At 37.3% G+C, this 24,011-nt stretch overlaps 1 non-coding gene across 1 annotated transcript; it reads right to left on the bottom strand.

Moving 5' to 3' along the window:
* Positions 1-2,893: 2,893 nt before the first annotated feature.
* LOC141701154 (small nucleolar RNA R71) lies at positions 2,894-2,999 on the bottom strand. Its single transcript, XR_012566692.1, has one exon. It is a non-coding gene; the product is annotated as a small nucleolar RNA R71 (small nucleolar RNA).
* Positions 3,000-24,011: the final 21,012 nt, after the last annotated feature.

The following is a 24,011-nucleotide window of genomic DNA, read 5'->3' as shown; positions in this document are numbered from 1 at the left end:
GTATGTGTTGTGTGCAAGGGCCGTGTGTGTGTTGGTTACTTAAGGGTGAGGCCGTGTTTTATTCTCTGTTGTTGTCGATTGTGACATTCTGGTTGTTGCTTAGTTCGAATATTGCAATTCATTTTGGAAATTAATTGTGTGAATAATTTCTGATTAATTCTATGATATAATTTTATTTTGCAGGATTATTTATTTAAATCGGTGGAATTTATTAGGAAACCTGTAAATTTAACGTGCACCAATAAATTTTACCGCCATTGATAATGAGTTTTAAAACGAGTCAATGGTGGACGGTGATGACTTAATTATGAGTCCTAGAAATTTTAAAGATTGATTTAGTTTGTAAAGTTATTTTTTAAAAATGAAAAGTATTTATCGGGTATATAAAGATTGTATCGAGATTTTGGTTACATAATTGATTGTGGTTGGGACTTGTGAAGTGGAGTGCAATTGTTGTTGAATTAATTGTTTGGATTGGTTGAATGTTAAATTGTTGGCGTCGAATTGATTCGACAGGTAGGCCGATAAACAAAGGAGATGCTGCCCAATTTTCGGGAAATTAATTCCGAAAATACGGGAACGTAACCTATAATTATCAGAGACGTCGAACGAAGATATGTAATTAAATTTTTCGAAACCTAATTACGTGTTGGGACAAGATATTTTATTAATAAACCGTTCGTCCGTTTAATACGAAACGAACGCCTCTAGACTCAGAAAAATATTCCAATTTCAATAAAAATACTTTTGAGACCTAATTTCTTTTGTATTGAAAGGTCGTTTGATTTGCAAGTTAATTCTAAATCGATTTTGAACGATAAATCATATTTTTAACCCGATTTCAGTTTTAAGCGTATCGAGTCGAATATTTTGACGAACCGAGTCATATGTGATATGAATTATGTGATATGTGAGTTATGTGCTTACGTGTTATGTGAATTACGTGTATACGTGGGTCAAGAGTCTTGTATTTGACTGTCTTCTTTATGTGCAGGCTATCGTATGGGTAGATGATAGGATTTTGACGCGCAATTCGTCGAGTAATTATCGTTTAGACGCTTAAACTGTGATCTTTTAATTATAGATGCGAGTCTTTCAAGAAGATCAAGACCAGATGGTATGGATGAAGACTAGAGTGGAATATAAGGGAATATTGGGTTGCAGCACTGCATGAACAGCAGATCAGAGATTTAGCGAAGTAAAGATACGATGATGTTTTGAGACAGAATGTCAGAATATATGTGTCTTTGCGAGTGTGACTAACTGCTAAATCTCAAAGGCAAGTATCCCTATCATCACTTATTATTCAAGTGATATTTATTTTGAATCTTATCATGCAAGTATTGCTTTCCCAATTAATTTCGTAATAGATAAATGTTTTACATATCGCCGAATTAAATGATTCTGTTTATGCAAGTATTCTTCTATTATTCTATGTTCAGAATAGCTAAGTAATTTTACTTATCAAAATATTGGATTTATAAATGTTTTGGATTTTGAGAAAGATGATTTTGTTGCAAGTATTTCTGCCCAAGTGAATGGGAGAATAAAATTATTTAGAATGTCGATTGATTCGGCTCCTTTTTCAATAAAAAGGTTTTAAGATTGGAATGATTACTGGTTATTGGTTACAGCGTAGGTGATCGAGATATCGGTCCATCTGTAATATCTTTCATGGCGAGTATATGCCTTTTCTGGCGCCCTACAGGTACCGTATGGCTACGGGATACGGGTAGTACCTATATTTACGATATGGTTGCGGGATACCGGTGCTGTTTCGTGACTGATCATCAGGTGCAACATGAAATATAATTGGTTCCAATCTAAATTGTTGTTTCTAAATAGTTTTTATAATCATAGAATAAATGGTTTATCAACTGATTCTGTTTTAAACTAATGGTAAAATGCGGTTTTTATTCAGTTTTTGATTTATGTTGATACTTACTTTGTTGTTAAATATCAAAGGTGGTGTTAGTATAGATGATTGATGTTAACTTCAGTATGGGATGTTGTGAGCATCAAAGTTCGTATTGATATTTAATTTGATATGACAACAAAATAAGTATTAATATCAAGAGTTCGGTTTTGAATAAAGTTTATGATTCATTGCATAATCAGTGTTTCTTGTTATTGTTGTTTACAATATTTCTGTAAACACGGTTTTACGAGTTTTATTCTCGTCAAGATTAAAAGTATTGATGAAAAATTTCGCTCAAAAATATCAAAAAGAGTTTTACATACAGTGAGAAACAATTATCCGATTCTTTAACAAATTTTCTATTTCAGCAATTATAATTTTAAAATGTTCTGCGCTATGTAGATGTCGGTTTTATATCAAAACGACCACATATATGCTATAATGAACTTGCTGAGCATTTCTTTCGCTCATACTCGCCTGTTTTCAAATTTAACCTCCAGTGAGGATTAAGTTGCGCTGTTTAGTTGCGTAATTCGAGGAAGCAAAGAAGAAGCTTTTGGAAGATGGTTGGTCCAGGGTTTGTGGACTAGTGTAAGTTCTATTATGTAAAGTTATTTATATTATATTTATGTTATTTTATAGTTGGGCCTAGTATACTTCTTTTCGAAGTTATACTAGCGGGTTAGTATTGAGTTGGAATTTGTTGAAAAGAGTTTTAAAAGGAAGTGAAGATTATTTATGGAATTTGGAATTCTTGTTTCTAGAACTGTAACCTTAAAAGATCTTGGAGTAGTTTGGGGTCATAAATAATAATTATCTTCCGCTGGCATTTGTATATTGATTAAACAGGTTAATTTGGATTGAGGTTTCATAGTGACGGCCAAATCCTCTGACCCCATATTTGGGGGCGTTACAACTTGGAAAGATCTTGCTCAAAAGTTTTTTACTAAATTCTTCTCGATGGCAAAGACAGTTGCAATCAGAAACGCTCTTACTCAATTTTTGCAGCAATCGGGAGAGTCTTATGTGAAGCTTGGCAGCGCTATAAGGAGATGCTTAGGAAGTGTCCTCATCATGGGATGCCTGAATGGATGATTATTAATTTCTTTTATAATGGCTAGGGAGCACAATCTAGACCCATGCTCGATGCAGCATCAGGTGGAGCCTTATGGGCTAAGAGCTATGATGAAACTTATGAGTTGATTGAACTGATGATTGCTAATAAATACCAGAATCCAACTCAAAGACTACCTCAAGGCAAGGTAGCAGGAATTATGGAGGTGGATACAGCTACTACTATAGCTGCTCAGCTTAAAGCTTTGATGATGAAGGTGGATTCTTTGGCTATTTATGGAGTTAATCAGATCACTAGTGTTTGTGAGCTTTGTGCTGGTGCGCATGAGACAGAGCAGTGTGCTATTTCTAGTGAATCAGCTCAGTTCGTGATCAAGTTTTAGAGGTTGCATCAACCAGTTCCAGCCACCTATCATCCCAACAATCGCAATCATCCTAAATTCAGCAAGAGCAGCAATCAGAATGCGGTGCAACAGCCTTATCAACAGTATGCAGCAAAACAATTTAACCCTCTTGGTTTTCAACAACCGCAATATGCACCAAGACAACAACTCCAACTTCAACAACTACCACATGGAGGTACAAGTCAATCTAATGAAAAATCTGAATTGGAGGAGTTGAGGCTCATGTGCAAGAGCCAAGCAATTTTTATCAAGACCTTGGAGAATCAAATTGGGCATATTGCCAATGCCTTGCTGAATCGACAACCTGGTACACTCCCTAGTGACAAGAAGTTCCAGGAAAGAAGGAAATAAAAGAGCAGGTTAAGGCAATTACATTGAGATCTGGGAAGGTTGCGAACCCTGAAAAATCTCAAGTTCCAGAATCTGAAGTGTGGCTGAAGAAGATGTGCAGAAGGAAGCAGGAGTGGAATCAAGGAAGAAAACTGTGGAACACACTCCTCTTGAGGGTAATACAGGGGAGGAACAGATCTATCCTCCACCTCCTTTTTCGAAGAGGTTGCAGAAGCAAAAGTTGGATAAGCAATTTGCTAAGTTTTTGGAGGTGTTCAAGAAACTTCACATCAACATACCTTTCGCTGAAGCTCTTGAACAGATGCCTAGCTATGCGAAGTTTATAAAAGGTATTCTCTCCCGGAAAGTGAAGCTCGATGACTTAGAGACGTTGCTCTTACGGAGGAATGCAGTGATGTGCTGCAACAGAAGATGCCTCCAAAGCTTAAAGATCCAGGAAGCTTCACTATTCCTTGTACCATCAGAAACTTGTCGTTCGATAAGTGTATGGGATTTGGGAGCTAGCATCAATCTAATGCCTTTGTCTGTCTTCAAGAAGTTGGATTTACCTTATCCAAAGCCTACATATATGTCCTTGCAGTTGGCCGATCGTTCGATTACATATCCACGAGGCATTGTGGAGGATGTATTGGTCAAGGTGGACAAACTCATCTTTCCTGCTTACTTTTTAATTCTTGATTTCGAGGAGGATTAAATGATTCCCATACTCTTGGGAACACTATTCTTAGATACTGGCTAAACCTTGATTGATGTGCAGAAGGGTGAGCTCACTATGCGAGTACTGGATCAGGATGTGACGTTTATGTTTTCAATGCCGTAAAATTCCCTACTGATAATGAGGAGTGCTTAAAAGTGGAATTGTTAATTCTGTGGTTACTTTAGAACTTGATCAAATGCTAAGGTCTGATGCTTTAGAGAAAGCCTTGATGGGGAATTCAGATAGTGAAGATGACGAAAGTGATGAGCAATTGTAATATTTGAATGCTTCTCCTTGGAAGAGAAGGCTGGATATGCCTTTTGAATCTCTTGGAATGTCAGAACTCAAAAATGCTGAGGAGCGTCTCAAGCCATCTATTGAGGAAGCTCCTACACTCGAGCTTAAACCTTTGCCTGAACACTTGAGGTATACGTTTTAGGTGATGCATCTACTTTGCCTATTATTATTGCATCTGACCTTTCAGGTAGTGATGAGAAAAAGCTCTTGAGAATTCTAAGAGAGTTCAAATCGTCAATTGGATGGACTATAGCAGATATCAAGGGAATCATCCCTTCTTAATGCATGCATAAAATTCTGCTAGAGAAAGGAAGTAAGCCGACTGTTGAGCAACAGAGAAGGCTAAATCCAATCATGAAGGAGGTCGTGAAGAAGGAAATTCTTAAGTGGCTAGATGCAGGGATCATCTATCATATTTCTTACAGTTCTTGGGTGAGCCCAGTTCAGTGTGTGCCAAAGAAAGGAGGCATCAATGTGGTTGCTAATGAGAAGAATGAGCTCATTCCTACTCGAACAGTTACGGGGTGGATTGTTTGCATGGATTATAGGAAGCTGAACAAGGCCATGAGGAAAGATCACTTCCCTCTTCCTTTTATTGATCAGATGCTTGACAGGTTGAATGTGCATGAATACTACTGTCTTCTGGATTATTATTCGGGCTATAATCAGATTTGCATTGCTCTAGAAGATCAGGAAAAGTCTACCTTCACTTGTTCATTTGGTACTTTTGCCTTCAGAAGAGTTTCTTTTGGGTAATGTGGTGCACATGCCACATTTCAGAGATACATGATGGTTATCTTCTCTGACATGATTGGTCAGAATGTGGAGGTGTTTATGGATGATTTTTCTGTGTTCGTCGATTCTTTCGACGAGTGCTCGCAAAATCTTGGCGCAGTTCTTAAAAGGTGTGTTGAGACCAATCTGGTTCTCAACAGGGAGAAATGTCACTTTATGGTACAATAAGGCATCATTCTTGGACACAAGGTCTCTAGTAAAGGTCTTGAGGTGGACAAAGCCAAGGTGGGGGTCATTGATAACCTTCCTCCACCAATTTCTGTTAAGGGGATCTGCAGTTTCCTTGGTCATGTAGGTTTTTATTGGCGGTTCATCAAGGATATTTCTAAAATCTCTAAACCATTGTGCAATCTTCTAGAGACAGATGTCCCGTTCAATTTTGATGATGAGTGTCGAGCTGCTTTTGAGAGATTATAAAAAAGGTTGATCATCATACATGTCATAACTGCACCTGATTGGAATGAGCCTTTTGAAATGATGTGTGATGCAAGTGATTATGCAGTTGGAGCAGTTCTTGGGAAAAGGAAGAACAATATATTTCATGTGGTCTACTATGCTAGTAAGACCTTCAATGGTGCTCAACTGAACTATACTACTATTGAGAAGGAACTATTGGCCATTGTCTACGGTTTTGAGAAGTTTCGATCTTATTTGCTTGGGACGAAGCTGACAATTTTCACTGATCACGCTGCAATTCGCTATCTCATCTCGAAGAAGGACTCGAAGCCTAGATTGATTCGATGGGTTCTTTTACTTCAGGATTTTGAGTTGGAGATCAAGGATAGAAAAGGTACCGAGAATCAAGTTCCTGATCATCTCTCTCGGTTAGAAGATCCAAATACAGCCTCACATGATAAGACATTGATAAATGAGTCTTTTCCCGATGAGAAGTTATTTGGGTTGCAAGAAGAAGAACCGAGGTTTGCGGGTATTGTGAATTATCTTGTGAGCAACCTTATGCCCCTGGACTTATCTTCTGCTCAAAAGAAGAAGTTTCTTTATGAGGTGAAGTGGTACATGTGGGATGAGCCGTTTTTATTTCATCAAGGAGCTGACCAAATCATCAGGAGATATATTCCATACAGCGAAATGGAGGGTATCTTGCGAGACTATCATTCAACTGTTTATGGAGGCCACTATGGTGGAGAAAAGACAGCAGCTCGTATCTTTCAAGCAGGATTCTTCTGGCCTACATTATTTAAGGATGCGCATCAGTTCGTTTTGAAGTATGATCACTGTCAGCGTGTTGGTAATATATCAAAAAGGGATGAGATGCCTCTTAATGTGCTTCTCAAGGTTGAGATCTTCGATGTTTGGGGAATTGACTTCATGGGGCCATTTATCTCATCTTGTAATAATCAGTATATCTTGTTGGCGGTCGATTATGTGTCAAAATGGGTGGAAGTTAAGGCTTTGTTAACGAATGATGCGAAGGTGGTGCTTAATTTTCTTCATAAGCAGATATTCACAAGATTTGGAATCCAAGAGTCATAATCAGTGACGAGGGATCGCATTTCTGTAATCGTAAGTTCACCGCTATGATGCAAAGATATAATATGAATCATCGCATCACTACAGCTTACTATCCTCAGACTAATGGTCAAGCTGAGGTGTCTAACAGAGAGATCAAGCGTATTCTGGATGGTTTATGGTAAAGGATGTCATTTTCCTGTAGATCTGGAGCATAAGGCGTATTGGGCTTTGAAGAAATTGAACCTTGATATGGATGTAGCTGGTAAGAAAAGGATGCTTCAGTTGAATAAACTTAATGAGTTTTAACTTCAAGCGTATGAGAACAACAAAATGTACAAGGAGAAAGTCAAGAGGTGGCATGATAGGGGTCTAGTGCTCATATCATTTGTGCCGGGGCAACAAGTTCTTTTGTTTAACTCTCGTCTCCGTCTTTTTCCTGGAAAATTGAAGTCGAGATGGTGAGGGCCATTAGTTATCAAAACTATGTTTCCACATGGAGCGGTGGAAATTTTTGAGAACGATCCAGGCCTAGCATTCAAGGTGAATGGACAGTGTTTGAACCATTACTATGGAAATACGGCAAACCGTATGGTGGTTAATGCCGTTTTATTGTCAACTTGATCTCGGAGTTTTACGTCAAGCTAGCGATGTAAACCAAGTGCTTCTTGGGAGGTAACCCAAGCTTATGTATATTAGTAGAAGATAGAAGGAAGAAAAATAAAAAAAAAACACAAAAAAAATTAAAAAAACAGAAAAAAAATAGGGACTTTTTCTAGAAGCACGGCACTCCCGTGTTGGGAAGCGGGGCGGCCGCGTTGAGATTACAGAAGTTGCGTGCACCCGCGGTGGGAAGCGGGGCGACCGCGCTATATCAACAGAAATACGGCGCGCTCGCGCTGCCTGGCAGGGCGGCCGCGCTGAAGCTCTGGACCCAAAAAAAATAGAAAGCTGAAAAATCAAAACAAAAACAAGACTTTAGCCGATTTTAACTCCTCCCACTACCCCAATTCCTTCTCCTAATCAATTCTAAACATCCTATTATCCCCACTAACCCCACAATCATATCCCACTTCTAATTCTTATTCTCTATATATACATGCAATTAAATACATCCATCTTCATCACTTTTATTCTCTAAAACCCTAATTCTCTCTAAACACCTTTTTTTCTCACTTTATCAATTTCAATGGCACCCAAGAGAGCCTGTACTCAAGTTAGCAGCAGCACTAACCCCGCCACTACTGATTCTTCGAGTGTTGGGGGTACGAGGCCCAGGTTTGTTACTTCGAAGGCTGAAGTGGAGTACACGAGGTTGTTGACTAAGCAGATAGCGAAGGAGAGGGGTTTTCTGCCTTTGGGAAAGGATGATAAACTTCTTAAGATGATTTTGGAGATGGGTTGGGTGTCGTTTTGTGAGGCACCCACTGTTGTGCCTATGAGCGTCGTTCGTGAGTTCTATGCGAATCTAATAAGAATGGATTTTCAGTGGTACGTGGGTTGACGGTGGATTACAGCCCTGAGGCTATTCGTAGGGTTATCAACCAACCTGAGCGACAACCAACTCAGGAGTGGGTTAATAAGACAGGGGATGATTTTGACTTGGATTTGATTGTGGCTACGCTGTGTGTCCCGAACACTCATTGGAAGTTCAAGAGGGGATCGAACGAGTATCTCACTTTTCCTGCCTCATGCATGAACAGGTTTGCTCATGCTTGGAATGCCTTAGGCCTCGATTGTGACTAAGCTTTGTGTGGCGGTGGGTGTTCATTGGCCCGCACATGAGCAGCTTCAGTTACCGAGTGCCCCCATTGACAGTTCGACGATCTTGAGCATGCAAGAGTGGTTTGGTGGGAAGGCTGACGAGAAAGGGCTTGGCTACACCTATGATCATTTGCCGGGTGGCCAGCCGGCCGATCAGACATATGCTGGTGGTTAGACTCAAGCACACAGAGCAGCGTGAAGACATCAGATGGCTGAGGCCAGTTCTTCGCAGCAGCAGCAGTAGGAGGTAGAGGACAGTGCTGGTTTGGGCTCAGCGCAGTATAGGCGTTTGACGAGGCAGATGGATGCGATGTATGACATCCATAGCAGGTTTGCACAGGATCTTACCCAAGCGTTGGGTACAACTTTTAGAGCTACGGGGGTTGACATCCAGTGGTCAGTTTTGGAGAGGATTCTATGTACCCGCCTCCTGACACTCCACCCGCGGAGGGTGATGATCATTCTGATTCCAAGTAGGTATGCCTTGATTCCTTTCTATTACCTTCACTGAGGACAGTTAAAATCTTAAGTTTGGGGGTGGTAGTTAAGGAATACTTGTGTGTGAGTCCATATAGATGCATATTCATGATAGTTTAGTTCATATAGTTTGCATATTTGTCATGTAGTTATTTGTTTTGTTTTTGTTTTGCGTATTTGTTATCATGATAGTATGTTGTACATAGTTGCATTTGCATTATATCATGATCCCTTAGGTTGCTTTTCCGATTAATTTGTGATGTTGATTTGAGTGTAGTGATGTTGTATAGAGGAATGTTAAGTCCTAACGAATTGCTTTGCATGCTAGAAATAAGAGATTTTCACTAAGTCTTATAGGTTGCTTGAGTGCTAGATCATGATCATGGCTTGTTTGTTTGTTGAGGTTTAATCACTTGTTTATGTCTAGAATTTATGATATTCTCTTAGTGATGAAGTAACATCGATTTTTAAAAATTGGAGAAAAACATTGGATTTCATTGCTACTTGTGGCTAGGCGTCAAATGGCTAGTAGCCGGCTCATAATTATATGAGTAGTCTAGGGTTGAGCGAGATGGAGCAAAACATACTCGTTCAGAAATTATGAAAAATAATTGTTGAAAAAAAGGGGAAAAAAGAAGAAGAAAAAAAAAAGAAAAAAATATGTGTTATGCATAATTGATCACGAGTCGGCACTTTAATACTCGAATTATTAAGTTCTAGGTGACTTTGTGCCTAGTGACCTAGGCTTTTATAGTCTGGGATCCGCTAACCTAACGCTCGCTACATGGGTATTATTGCATAAGTCTTTTGTGAACCTCACTCATTGCACGATCAAATAAGCATATATGTGTTTCATTTTGTGTAGCAATAAACGCATGAATCCTTGTTTAACTCCGATTAAAAATGAAGTGTTGTCAGTCATTTTGAGTTTATCGTTTAATCTGTTTATAACCTTGTGATTCTCTTGATGAGTGGTGAGTTATGGTTATTGATCTAGTTGCGAGAGTATATCTGTTAAGCAATTGCACACACGCACGTTTTTGGCTTGTAAGTAAATTTGTGAGATTTAATTGAACTTTGTGCGAATAATTGCATTCTTTGAGATGTGGCTCTTTGGTTGGTTTATTTATGCTAAGGGGATCATTGAATTCATGTCGTTGCATTCATGCATTTTCATTTCTTGTTTTTGAGTCTGTTATGCTTGAGGACAAGCATCGATTCAAGTTTGGGGGTGTGATAAGTGGCAATTATATCCACTTAGAACGCTTTGTAAAGGCTCGAATTGGTGTTTTGTACTTAAGTTATTTGTGTTTTTGATGTATTTTTGTAGTGTTTTGCATTTTAGGGCATAATCGAAAGAAGGATTGGATTCTACATTATTTTTATGCTAGAAGAGTGTTAGGATCGAGCCTCGATTGATTGCGTAAAAGAAACCAGTAAGAGAAGCCAAGAAATAGAGAAAAATCAGTCTTTTCCAGAAGGCCAGGGCGGCCGCGCTACACTTGGGAGGGGTCGCGCTGGTTTGGCAGAAGTACAGGGCGGCCGCACGGGATCACAGAGCGGCCGCGCTAGGTCAAAAAATTTGAATCCTGATTTGAATAGTAGACTAATCTGTTGGTCTCCTGATTGGATGGGCCGATATTTAAAGACTCCAAAAAGACATTTTTGATAGACGAGAGCAAGGATATAACAGCGAGAAGACCTAGCAGCATAATACAACGAAGGAGAAGAAGATCTAATTTTTACTTATGATTATTTGCTTAAGTTGTAATATTGGATGCTCGTTTTCTTTGTTGTTTGAACCTAATACTCTTGTTAACATACTTTGATTATTTATTCAGTTTATAAACTTTTAGTTTATTTACCATGCTTTCATCGAAACCCACAATGATGATGAGTTCAGTTATGAACTAATCGTTATCGTGGGGTTCTAACGAATTTACTTATGGATTTTAATAGTTAATTTGTTTCGATACCTAAGTGTGTGGTGATTTTATGATAGCCTAGTACCAGTTGTGCTTATTCGTCTTATGAGTGTCGCAAACTTATAAGATAGTGTGTTAATCTCTATTGAAGCGACAATGAATATAGAGGTTTAGATCTTACCATGCTAGCATAGGTTCATGTATTTATTATGCATGATTCGTAGGTAATTTTAACCTTCTTACTTGCCCTATGTAATCACGATAGATAACTTGCACATTAAACCTTTATGTTTTCAAATTCTATAGACATATAGGGTCTCAATATAATTGGTGTCTATTCAGCTTCTATCTCTTTTATGGATGTCTGGTAGTAGGGTATTCGTACAATGAAAGTTGGCGTTTACTAGTTTCGTGTTATCTGATTAACTGTCATCACCATTGCATGCTAATGTTAAGAACAATGACTTTGAATGAAGTATTTAATGAAGTTAGAATCCCATGTTTTCTCATATAGTTAATTCAATCACTTTTAATCTCTTAGTTATTTGCATGATAGTTAATCGTAGTTATAAAACATCTGAATTTGTTACTTGTCTTAGCATTGAACGATAATCATACATTAATGCATAGGTGCACATTCTATATTAACCTAAACCAGTCTCAGTGGGAACGAATTAGAAAATATTCTATATTACTTGCGAACGCGTATACTTGTGTGAAATTTAGCGCATGTTTTCATCCTAACAAGTTTTCGGCGCCGCTGCCGGGGACTCGGTGTTAATTTTTAGTTTATGTGCTTGTCATCAGTGGTTGTTAAATTCCACTGACTCGGATATTTTACTTGTTTGCTTGTTTGTTGTAATAACCCCAATTTTTGGAAATTTTTGTAACCCTTATGAATAGTGATTTTGCTGATTATGCTGACTAAGAAAAGTTTTCATGCCACACTATGTAGCATTTCTTTTATTGATATTCATAGATCTTATTAGTACTCTATATGGTATATAAGTGTATGTAAAGATCGTCGGAATCCAAATTCGAACACTTTGATTTTTCCCAAAAAAATCCACCAGATACCGAAAGAATGGAGTATAAGGTAACATGATTAAAAGGATTTGAATTCAAGGATTAAAAGAAAGGATCATATAAGGAATATAATATATTGAGAAAGGTTTAGGGGAACCCGAGTAATAAGATCCCAGATATGATCCCTCAAACGATTAGCAAGAACGAACGATAAACGAGTCATAAAACAATTAAACGACAAGTAATGCAAGAGAGATTAGTGCAAGGATTAAGGATGATAACCAAGCAATTATGCAAGGATTAGCATAAGAAGATGCTTCCACCACCAAGTGATGACAAGTGGCAAAAGATGATGTCATGCTTAGTCATACTTCACTCACTTTAATCACCCAACAAATCATCCAAATATCCCATTCACTTCATTTTCCACCACAAACACATTCAACAAAGAAAATACTCTCCCAAGAACATCTACTCTCGGCTTCTTGATCATTTCAAGGAGAAAAATTCCAAAAATCAAGATTCTAGCTTTGTTAATTTGCAAGGTAATTACCCAAGGTCCCTTATGATTAGATAAGCATATCCTAGGAGTTTAAGCTTCTATTTCTTCATGAATCTCTTCCAATAAATCAAGGAAGAAGATGATGAATAGTTTTTTCAAGATTACTAACTTTATTTTCTTTGATTTCCTTTAAGATACAAGCATTCCTAAGCTATCTCAAGGCTTCTTAAGGCTTCTTAAGGCTTCCTAGCTACTCTAATCACTCCAAGGAAGGTATAACCCCTCCAAACCCTAACTTTACTTTTAGTATTATGTTTGGTTTTGTTTGTTATAGTTCATGAAAGCATGATTCATGTATATTTAGAGTTTGGTTGAATTTGTAATGAGTTTGAGTTGTAGATCTTGGTTATTGGTTAATGAACCTTAGTATGGTTAGTAGCTCTTGTTTGTGATTGAATGAGTTAATTAAAACATGAAGTAATGGACTGATGTAGTGAGGTTTGGATGGATTTTGGTTGTAATGTTGGTTGTAAGTTGGTTTGTGATTGATTTGGAGTAGTATAAACTTTGGTAATCGCGTAAACATAGTCGTCGTAATAACCGATTTACCTTAGTCTGTTTTTGTTCTTAACTTCAGGACCCGTGAACTCACTGCAAGATTCTGACCATTTCCATGTTTAGATAGTTCACGTTACGAGCTTCGTTTTGATATGTGGTTCGCTTCAATCCGATGTATGGTTTAGGAGAAATGACTGTTTTAAGTAACGGTGTTTCGCGAACGAACCATTTCCCCTCGCCTTACTTTGAAACCTTGGTTAAGGTCCTTAAATGACTATTTGGAGTATGAAACAATTATATAAGGTTAAAGGGTCAGTTGGTAGAGTATTCGCGAAAGCGTCGCCTTAAAATTCGTAACGGTTAATTTATTAAAATTAGTGGAGCCGAGGGTACGCGAGCGATTAATACAAATCGGCAAGCGTATAAGCGACCGTTAGGGTATGAGTGAGTTTTGACTAGTTTCTTAAGCGACCGTGGTCTAATTCTGGCTTATGTTGTTGTTCATAGGTTACCGGACCCACTTTAAGCTTAAGTCTACCCCGGAACGCTCAGGCAAATTTTCTACCCGTTATACTATTGTTGTGATCTATATATGTATATGCATTATTTAGTGATAAGTGCATGATTGTTATTAGCAAATCTTGCGATATATTGGAGCATGCTGATATGGTATATATGCATGCCTGTTTCATAATCTTGATATCTAACTATTGATTCAATGCTTATAAGTTGCATAATACTTATGTTAGAGATAAGCAATAGTTGCGTATACCCTTAGTATAGGGGACCCAAAGGTGAACATTTTCTAAACCGGGAGTCGATGTTCCCGAGTATAATATATATATATATATATATGAATAGTTTTCAAAACTATTAATCGAATAAGGTTTATTCGATAACTTTATTTTATTTAATGAATATTATTTTGAATATTCATTCGAGGACTTATGACTCCGCTGATTTTACTTAATGAATATTATTTTGAATATTCATTCGAGGACTTATGACTCCGCTTATTTTATTAAATAATATTATTTATTTTATTAAAGAATAATGTTTTGATAATCAAACTTATTTTCGATTATTTAAATAAAGATCGTACTTTCGTATAAGTATATCTTTGGTTATTTATTATTCATTTCAAGTATAAGTTTTAAAACTTCTACTTCAATTATTTTTATAAAGATTATCCTTATGGAAATATTATTTAAATAATAATATTAAGATATTTTCTAACATATCGGGAATGACTTATTTTATTAAGTCATCATTACTCTAAACATTCTTTAAAATATTTTCGAGTCTTCAAAATGATTTTAAAAGTTAGAGCGGATCCCAAAACTCATTTTTAGATTTAAAATCTTCCTTTCGAAGGGGATTTAAATACTCGCTAAAAACCTGAGGGATCCGGCTATGTGGTGTATTTGTATATTCGCAATAAGATTGCTGTTTTGATAAAAGAGTTTTTGATTACTTACCCAACACTCGGGAAGTAAAATTCTTGGAATGAGTTTAATCCATTAACAGGCATCGCCTGGGAAATATCGGTGAGCTTTCCTTTCCAACTAGATACGGCTTCTTGGTGGAGCCGTATCAACAAGTTGCTACTTGGGGAAAGGGGGGACGAACCTTACGTTTCAGAGTCATGAATTTCATCTGAACTAGGAGTGGCGTAAGTGGTCGAGTGGCGTCGGCCCAGCCTTATTTATTGGCCCAAATGGCCCGGAAGTTCGGCTAAGACGGTCCATTCCTTAGGAGTCCAGCGTTCAGTTGACAAGTAAATCCGACTGTTCTCCTCTACATGTAGAAAATGGTGGGGTTGCACTACTGCGACTGATCATCGTGAGTGGTCTTCCTGGCGCGGCAAACTCCCGTAATGAGTTAATCATCCAATTGGATATTTCTGCAACACTTCTATAGAAAGGCTACGGCTGGGCGATTGTTGAGTGTTGGCAGGGTCGAGTTTTCAAAATGATGTTTTCATCAAATGAAGTATCTCGTAACTTCATTTCATTTTGATGATATTTCAAAGATTGATTCTATACAAGTTTTGTCTTGTAGCTTCATCTATGGGATGAACTATTTGTACCTTGAACGGTGGAAGTTCAAGTAGTATTCGGAAAAGATATTAGTATATTGGAGTATCTCGTAACTTCACCTTTTCAACTTATATCTGGTTAATGATTGTCATATGCACGACAAAGATTTTCAGAAAAACATTGAGACTAGGTTAGATATATGGGATCACCTAGCAACAATATTTTTATACAGTTATAAACTGGAACTCTGTGTATATTATACATGGTAGAGGATTTCAAAGATTTTGAAAAGTATATATACATATATACTAAATATTTTGCGACTTGGTCGCATTAAGAGATCAAACTTGGTTCATTTCTTTTTGACCAAGACTTTAATGAGTACTGTGAGAATGCTCATATTTTGTAAATTATTATGCATATTATTTCGGTGGGCTTGTTGCTCACCCTTGCTCTTGCTTTCTTTTTTCATCACACAACAACAGATAGAAAAGATGAACAGGACCAAGCTTCCAATTCGCAAGCGGTTAGGAAACGTTCCGCAGTTTTCTTGAAGCGTTGATGCCGCTGTAGCTGAGGTAGGAATTACCAATAGGCTAGGCTTCTAACTTTTGATGCACTATATGTATCTATATGAATTGTAATAATGGCAAGGAATATGTAAATTATTCAGAAACCCTTTTAAGGTGTAATGGTTTATAATTGTGGAATAAAATGACTTGTGTTATTTTTGGTATTCATCTCTGAGACTATAACTTGTTGTGTGTGTGTGTATTGTGGGGTCACAGTACGCAGTAGTTGGCTATTTATTAAGATTGAGTGTTATTAAGGGAAATGGAACTCGTGACAACCCGGATCCCCAACCCAGGATTTGGGTATGTTACAAAAATGGTATTAGAGCTAAGCGTTATAAACCTCAGAGATGATGTGACGTTAAAATAATAAGTTCACTAAGATAATAAGATCTCTTGCCAAGTTCATAGTCGGACTACCTAACGTAGTACTGACAGTTAAAACCCGTATGGGAACCCTTACAAATATCGTGATAGTAACATAGTTCGCTATCATATAGGGCAGCGGGGCACCGAACCCTGAGGTTCAAGAGCATCAGCATGAGGATGTTTTATTACATGTTGGAGATCAAATTGTGAATCCGATAGACTACCCTAACGAGGGACCGGATGAGATTCATATTGGGAATGTTGTAGTTGAGGATGTTATCCCAAAAGGGATTGCTGCTGAGGACGATCTCGTGGAGGGTCCTGACGAGAATAAAGAGAGGTCCGATGAGGAATTGATGACCGTAGTCAGGGCGACTACCAAAGCTAGAATGGCCGCGAGGGTGGCACTAGAGGATGAAGAGTTACCAATGGCACAGAGGATAATGAGGGCAGAAGGAGTGGGGCCTTCCACGGCACCAATTATACCAGTATCAGACCCTCTTCCAGAGGTTCCTGTAGACATCCATGAGGTTCCACCAATTCTTGTTCCCTCCCCTGTACAGAGCCAAGCACCTACTGAGGAAATGCCACATTTATCTCTTGCACCATTGTCACCTGATACCGTGCTTGGTTATCCATTTGGATCTCCTAGGTCTGCACCGCCTGCACCCCATGGACTGCTAGATGCTACCACTCAGGCTTCTCTTATCATCAATTATCATATGACTTTGGGTGGCCTGTCTGAGGCCCGTTATGTTAGAAGTGATCTGTTGGACCGACTTACTGCACCAAGAATTGAGGGCGGGGTACTTCCGGAAGGATTAGCTTATAGCATGGAAATGATTGAGGCTACCACCCGAATTACAGCTTGAGGCCATCTTGAGGGTCAGATTGATCCAGCTCTACTTGCGACTATCTTAGACCTTATCACCGCCTTAATGGAGCAGGTTAGGGATGTCGTGTGTGCCCGCATTTCTTGATCCATAATAGTGTGCAGATTCTGGGCAATCAGACAAGGATTTCATGCAGCACCGCTTTTGGAGGATTAACCTATGTTATGAATGATTAGTTTTTATGACTAGATGATTATCTGTGGTAGTACTTTTGGGATAGAAGCGATCAGGCCAAATGATGTAATTCTCTTTCATGTGTTCAGTTGTTGTAACCTCGAACAAATGGGTATGTATATATTTGTTCCTTTCAGTTCAGATCAGTTCGTTTGTGATAAGTTCATATTGTTAATTGCAGTATTAGCACTTAAGAGTGTCATGAAGTTTATAGAACTTGAGAATTCATAATTTACGATCATGTAAGGACTAAACGAGGGAAATAATTAAGCAAAGTAAGTAAGACAAATATAAAGAGATTCCCAAAAAAAATCTCCAAGCATTATGCCCCCACGAAGAGTAAGATTTGGGGGTGTTACAGAAATGTCAGGGTTTGACTCAATTAAGATATAAGGGACCCAGAACATAATGAAGTGGAAAATGAGGATTTTAAAATATAGGATGACCCCGATTATGGGTAGCAGGAAGAAATATTTTAGACTGAGAAAACATAAGTCGAGCAAGGAAGGGAGCACCAAGACGGTACTCTTATATGAAAATTCATGGACCTGTCTAAACAGAACTTAGACTTTTACCCCCAAACACCACCCTAAGGAAACAATGTAGTGGGAAATTCTTTCAGGACCTTTAAGTGGCTAAGCTCTCAGAGTTCCAAGGAACAAGTTGACCCAATCGAGGCAAGAGCCTGGCTAAAAGAAATATAGGAATGATAAGGGAGTTGGGTATGAGGAAACCCTAAAGACTCGTAGCAATAGAAATAGAAAAGTATGTAATCGTCAGGATGAGGGTGATTCACTATGAGTTAAAGTTGATGGTTGAAGGTATAAGAGATACATATATTTTATTTTTTTTAAGTTGGGAGGATTCGAGGAAACCTTGAGATAGTTCGAAGGATAAATAATGAGACGCGGATAGACGGAGGAGACAAGAAAGTAAGAAATTAGGAAATTGGATGAAGGAAGTAACCTTCAAGAATGTGAAGTGTAAGACCGGGGGCATGATACCCAAAAGGGAGACGCCAAGTACAAAAGATATCCCAACATTGAGATGACTGTTGAGATAAACAACAAAAGTAAAAGAGGATTTGGTAAAAAGAAGTTTACGTTGAACACGACTAATATCTTCCAGAACATCCCTGTTATCATTACCAAATCAGGCAAGAAAAGTGGATAACCGTTATTGTCTTTTGGAGGCCATATGGATTAACCTCATTTTGGATAAGGATATTATTATGAAATTTGGTATAGAATATCGAGGTGGAAATGATTGAATAAGATACCCTTATTGTAATAACCCCAATTTTTGGAATTTTTGAAACCCTTATGAATAGTGTTTTGCTGATTATGCTGAATAAGAAAACTTTTCATGCCACACTATGTAGGGGTTCTTTTATTGATCTTCTGGGATATTATTAGTACTCTATGTCGTATATAAGTGTATGTAAAGATCGTCAGAATCCAAATCCGAACACTTTGATTTTTTCCGAAAATCCACCAGATACCGAAGGAATGGAGTATAAGGTAACATGGATAAAGGGATTTAAATTCAAGGATTATAAGAGAGGATCATTAAAGGATTATAAGATATTGAGAAAGATTTATTGGAACCCAAGTAATAAGATCCCGGATGTGATCCCTCAAACAGCGAAAGAGAACAGAGTTAAGCGAACCGTAAAACAAATAAACGACCAAGGGACAAGCACATACAAGTAGAATGGGAAGGAAGCTTCCAAGAAAAGCTAAAACAAGTGGTTAAAAGAGAAGGTGACATCATCAAACCTTAAAGGAAAGACATGTGGCTTGGAGGTGAGGTCATCCAAGTGATGTCATCACTTTATCAAAGCAATCTCCACCAAGTATTCATTTCACAAATATCAAAATCAAAAGCAACCAAAACAAACTCATTTCTCTTCTTCCCCCATCTATTGCTCTCGGCTTTTCCATGAAAAGCAAAGGAAAAATTTCAAAAATCAAGCTACACACCTTCATAATTCAAGAGGTTTGTTTCTTTAGCTTCCATAATTCATAACTTAGATGAGCCATAAGTTTAAGCTCAAGATTCCATGTTTAACATAGCTAATCAATTCATCAAAGTTTTTGGTGAATAGTGTTTTTCAAGAACTTGAAATTTTGTTCTTGAGTTTTTGTTTAGATTAAGCTTTGGTAAGGACTTTCAAGGGTGATTTCAAGCTCCTTAGTTACTTCTACTCACCAAGGAAGGTATAATCTCATACCCTAGCCCTACTTTTGTATATTTAGAGTTTTTGTGTTTGGAATGGTTCATGAGAAGCTTAATTATTGTGTATTTAGAGATGTGTTGGTTTTGTGATGTGTTTGGAGTTGTAAATCTTGTTGATTAGATAAAGAACTTATGTAAGCTTTTAGTTCATGATTGGGAAGTAGTGTAAATTGGAAATATTGAGTTGTTGGGGCTGTTGTAGCGTTGTATGTATGGAGTTTGGTTGTATGGTTGAATTGTGGTTGATTGGTGGTTGATTTGGAGTAGGATAAAAATTGATAATCGCGTAAACATAGCAGTCGTAATGTCCGATTTACTTTAGACTGTTTTGTTCTTAAAATCAGGACCCGAGAACTCACTGTTAGGTTTTGACCACTGCCATGATTAGATAGTTCATGTTACGAGCTTCGTTTTGATATGTGGTTCGTTTGAATCCGATGTACGGTTTAGGAGAAACGACCGTTTTAAGTAACGGCATTTCGCGAACGAACCATTACCCCTCGCCTTACTTTGAAACCTTGGTTAAGGACTTTAAATGACTAATTGGGATATGAAACAATTATATTAAGTGGATTAGGCAGTTGGTAAGGTACTCGCGAAAGAATCGCCTTAAAACTCTTAATGGTTAATTTATTAAAAATGGTGGAGCCGAGGGTACTCGAACGACTTAGGTGATTCGTTAAGCGTAGGAGTGACCATAAGCGAACGTTAGGGTTCAATTGGTTAAAGTCTAGTTTCTTAAGCGACCGGGGTTTAATTCCAACTTATATTGTTGTTCATAGGTTATCGGACCCACTCTAAGCTTAAGTCAATCCGGGAGCACTCAGCCAAGTTTTCTACCCGTTATACTGTTGTTGTGATGTATATATGTATATGCATCATCTTGTGATAAGTGCATGATTGTTATTAGCAAATCTTGCGATATATTGGAGCATGTTGATATGGTATATATGCATGCCTGTTTCATAATCTTGATATCTAATTGTTGATTCAATTGCTTATAAACTGCATAATACCTATGCTAGAGATAAGCAGTAGTTGCGTATACCCTTAGTATAGGGGACCCAAAGGTAAACATTTTCTAAACCGGGAGTCGATGTTCCCGAGTATAATATATATATATATATATTTATATATATATATGAATAGTTTTTAAAACTATTATTCGAATAATGTTTATTCGATAACTTTATTTTACTTAATGAATATTATTTTGAATATTCATTCGAGGGCTTATGACTTCGTTTATTTTATTAATGAATATTATTTTGAATATTCATTCGAGGACTTATGACTCCGATTATTTACTAAATAATATTCTTTATTATATTAAAGAATAATATGTCGATAATCAAACTTACTTTTGATTATTCAAATAAAGATATTACTTTCGTATAAGTATATCTTTGGTTATTTAATATTCATTTCAAGTATAAGTTTTAAAACTTCTACTTCAATTATTTTTATAAAGATTATTCTTTATGGGAATATTATTTAAATAATAATATTCAGATATGTTCTAATATATTGGGACTGGTTTATTTTATTAAATCAGCATCACTCCAAACATTCTTAAAAATGTTTTCGAGTCTTCAAAATGATTTTAAAGGTTAGGGCGGATCCCAAAACTCATTTTTATATTTAAGATCCTCCTTTCGAAGGGGATTTAAATACTCGCTCAAAACCTGAGGGATCCGGCTCTGTGGTGTGTTTCATATTCGTAACAAGGTTGCTATTTTGATAAAAGAGTTTTTGATTACTTACCCAACACTCGGGAAGTAAAATTCTTGGAACAAGTTAATCCATTAACAGGCATCGCCTGGGAAATATCGGTAAGTTTTCCTTTCCAACTAGATACGACTTCTTGGTGGAGCCGTATCAAGAAGTTTCTACTTGGGGAAAGGGGGGACGAGCTTTACGTTTCAGAGTCATGGATTTCATCTGAACTAGGAGTGACGTAAGTGGTCGAGTAGCTGTTAGGAATATATGTGCATTAGTTTGATGATATGTTTAACAAAATACTTAAGTAGAAATTTAGTGTTTGCAGCCTCAACGGATAAGACCACTTTGGCTATCCGTTGATGGTGCAGTTTTACTTAGAAATAAGTCTAGTGTTGTAGCACATTTCAGTCTCTGTATTTAAGATATAATTCTTAAAAGTTGAGAGAAAATATAAGTCATGTTGACTGCTAGAAGATATGCAAATAGGAAGGCCAATTGTAAATATTTCATGCCTTGTAATTTTGTATAAATGAAGTGGTATCAATGGATGTCTTAAAGACCTTCAACGGATGAGAAACAAAGCTTCAACGGATGTCTCTAAAGCTTCAACGGATAGAGCTTCAACTGCTAACACATCAAGGGATAAAGCCATCAACGGATGAAGGCTTCAACGGATGTTCTGTTAAATAGCAGTTGATAAGTGGTAGTTGTAACAGCAGACAGAGGCACATGGGTTGTCAGAGATAACTGAAATGTGGAAGCCTAATTTCAGGAACATCAGAAAAAGCAGCCGTTCTACTCTAGTACAAAGAGGCAATAGTCAACAAAGTACTTGAGTGATATGGAAAAGAAACAAGTGGAGAACTTATTTTTTATTATTGTATTTTTATCTTTGTCTTCACTTGTACACTTGGTGATATATAAACCAAGTAGCAGCTAGTAATTAGATAAGAATTTTTCCAGTGCTGTTTAGAAAAATCTTGAGAGAAAAATTATCTAGTTTGTACTAGGATGCAGCTGTGATCAACATCTTGAATCACAGATTTTCTGAAATACCATCTCTGGTGGAACAACAATCCACCAGAAAAGTTTTTAAGGTCTGTTGTGTTCTTTACATTAGTGCTTGAATATATATCTGTCTGTATTAGCTTAAAGCAATTCACACACTTGTTTATCTTGAACACAAAGCCTTTAAAACTGCTCAAAACTTGAAAAAGTTTTGAGATTTACATTCAACCCCCCTTCTGTAAATCTCATTGTTAGTCCACTAGGAATAACAATTGGTATCAGAGCAAGCTCTTGACACACAAAGAGTTTAAAGATCTTGGAAACTAACAAAGATGAGTAAGAAGGATATTGGAGTAAAAATCCCAGTTCTTGACAAAGACAGTTATCACCATTGGAAGGTGAAAATGCACCTTCATCTACTCTCCCAAGATGAAGGTTATGTAAACTGCATTGAGAATGGTCCTCACATTCCCCATAAAGTAGCTACAGTTGCTACGGCCACAATTGTTGTTGGTCAATCCATTCCAAAACCTAGAGCAGAATGGACAATGGAAGACACAGAAGAAGTCCACAAGGATAAGAAGGCTATGAACATTTTGTTTAATGGCCTTGACAAGGATATGTTTGATAATATGATAAATTGCACAACTGCCAAAGAGGTTTGGGACACAGTTCAGCTACTGTGTGAAGGTACAGAACAAGTAAAAGAAAACAAAATGCAGCTTCTCATTCAACAGTATGAGTATTTTCATTTTAAAGAAAATGAATCTTTAAATGACACATTCAATAGATTCCAAAAGTTGTTGAATGGACTGAAGCTGTATGGTAGAGTGTACCAGGTGAAGGATTCAAATCTTAAATTTTTAAGATCCTTGCCAAAGGAATGGAAACCCATGACTGTCTCCTTGAGAAACTCTCAAGATTATAAGGACTTCACTCTTGAAAGATTATATGGAATCTTGAAGACTTATGAACTAGAGCTGGAACAGGATGAGGTATTGGAGAAGGGAAGAAAGAAAGGAGGTTCAGTTGCCTTGGTAGCTGAAAATGAGAAAGAATGCAGACAAGAAACTGTGAGATCTACATCAAACTCCAAAGATGGCACAAGCAAATCAGAATCAAGCAAGGGTAAGGAGCAAGTTGCTGAGAATGAAGACAACTCCAGCCAAGATGACTCTGATGGTATTGATGAGCATCTTGCATTTCTGTCCAGGAGATTTGCAAAGATGAAATTTAGGAAAAACACTAGAGCCACTAAACCTCATAAGAACATGGTGGACAAATCCAAGTTCAAGTGTTTCAATTGTGGTATAAGTGGACACTTTGCAAGTGAGTACAGAAAGCCAACTTCTGAAAAGAAGAAATTTGACCAAGTAGATTACAAAAAGAAATATTTTGATCTGCTCAAACAAAAGGAGAGGGCTTTCATTACTCAAGAAAAAGATTGGGCAGCTGATGGAGAAGAAGAGGATGAAGATGTGGAATATGTCAACTTGGCTCTCATGGCTGATTCTGAGGAAAATGAAGTTAGTTCATCAAGCAACCAGGTAATCACTACTGATTTAACACAGCTTACTAAAGAAGAGTGCAATGACGCTTTTAATGACATGTCTACTGAATTGTATCATTTGTGTGTGTCTCTTAAATCTCTTGCTAAAGAAAATAGTAGGATTAAAGATAACAATCTGTTTTTAAGTAATAGAAATGCTGTGTTAGAAGATAAGTTGATTGACCTAGA

The sequence above is a fragment of the Apium graveolens genome, unplaced genomic scaffold (genome assembly GCF_009905375.1).
Source record: "Apium graveolens cultivar Ventura unplaced genomic scaffold, ASM990537v1 ctg3418, whole genome shotgun sequence".
Taxonomy (NCBI): Eukaryota; Viridiplantae; Streptophyta; class Magnoliopsida; order Apiales; family Apiaceae; genus Apium; species Apium graveolens.
Note: the sequence above shows the minus strand (reverse complement) of the source record. Positions and strands in the feature narration are given on the sequence as shown.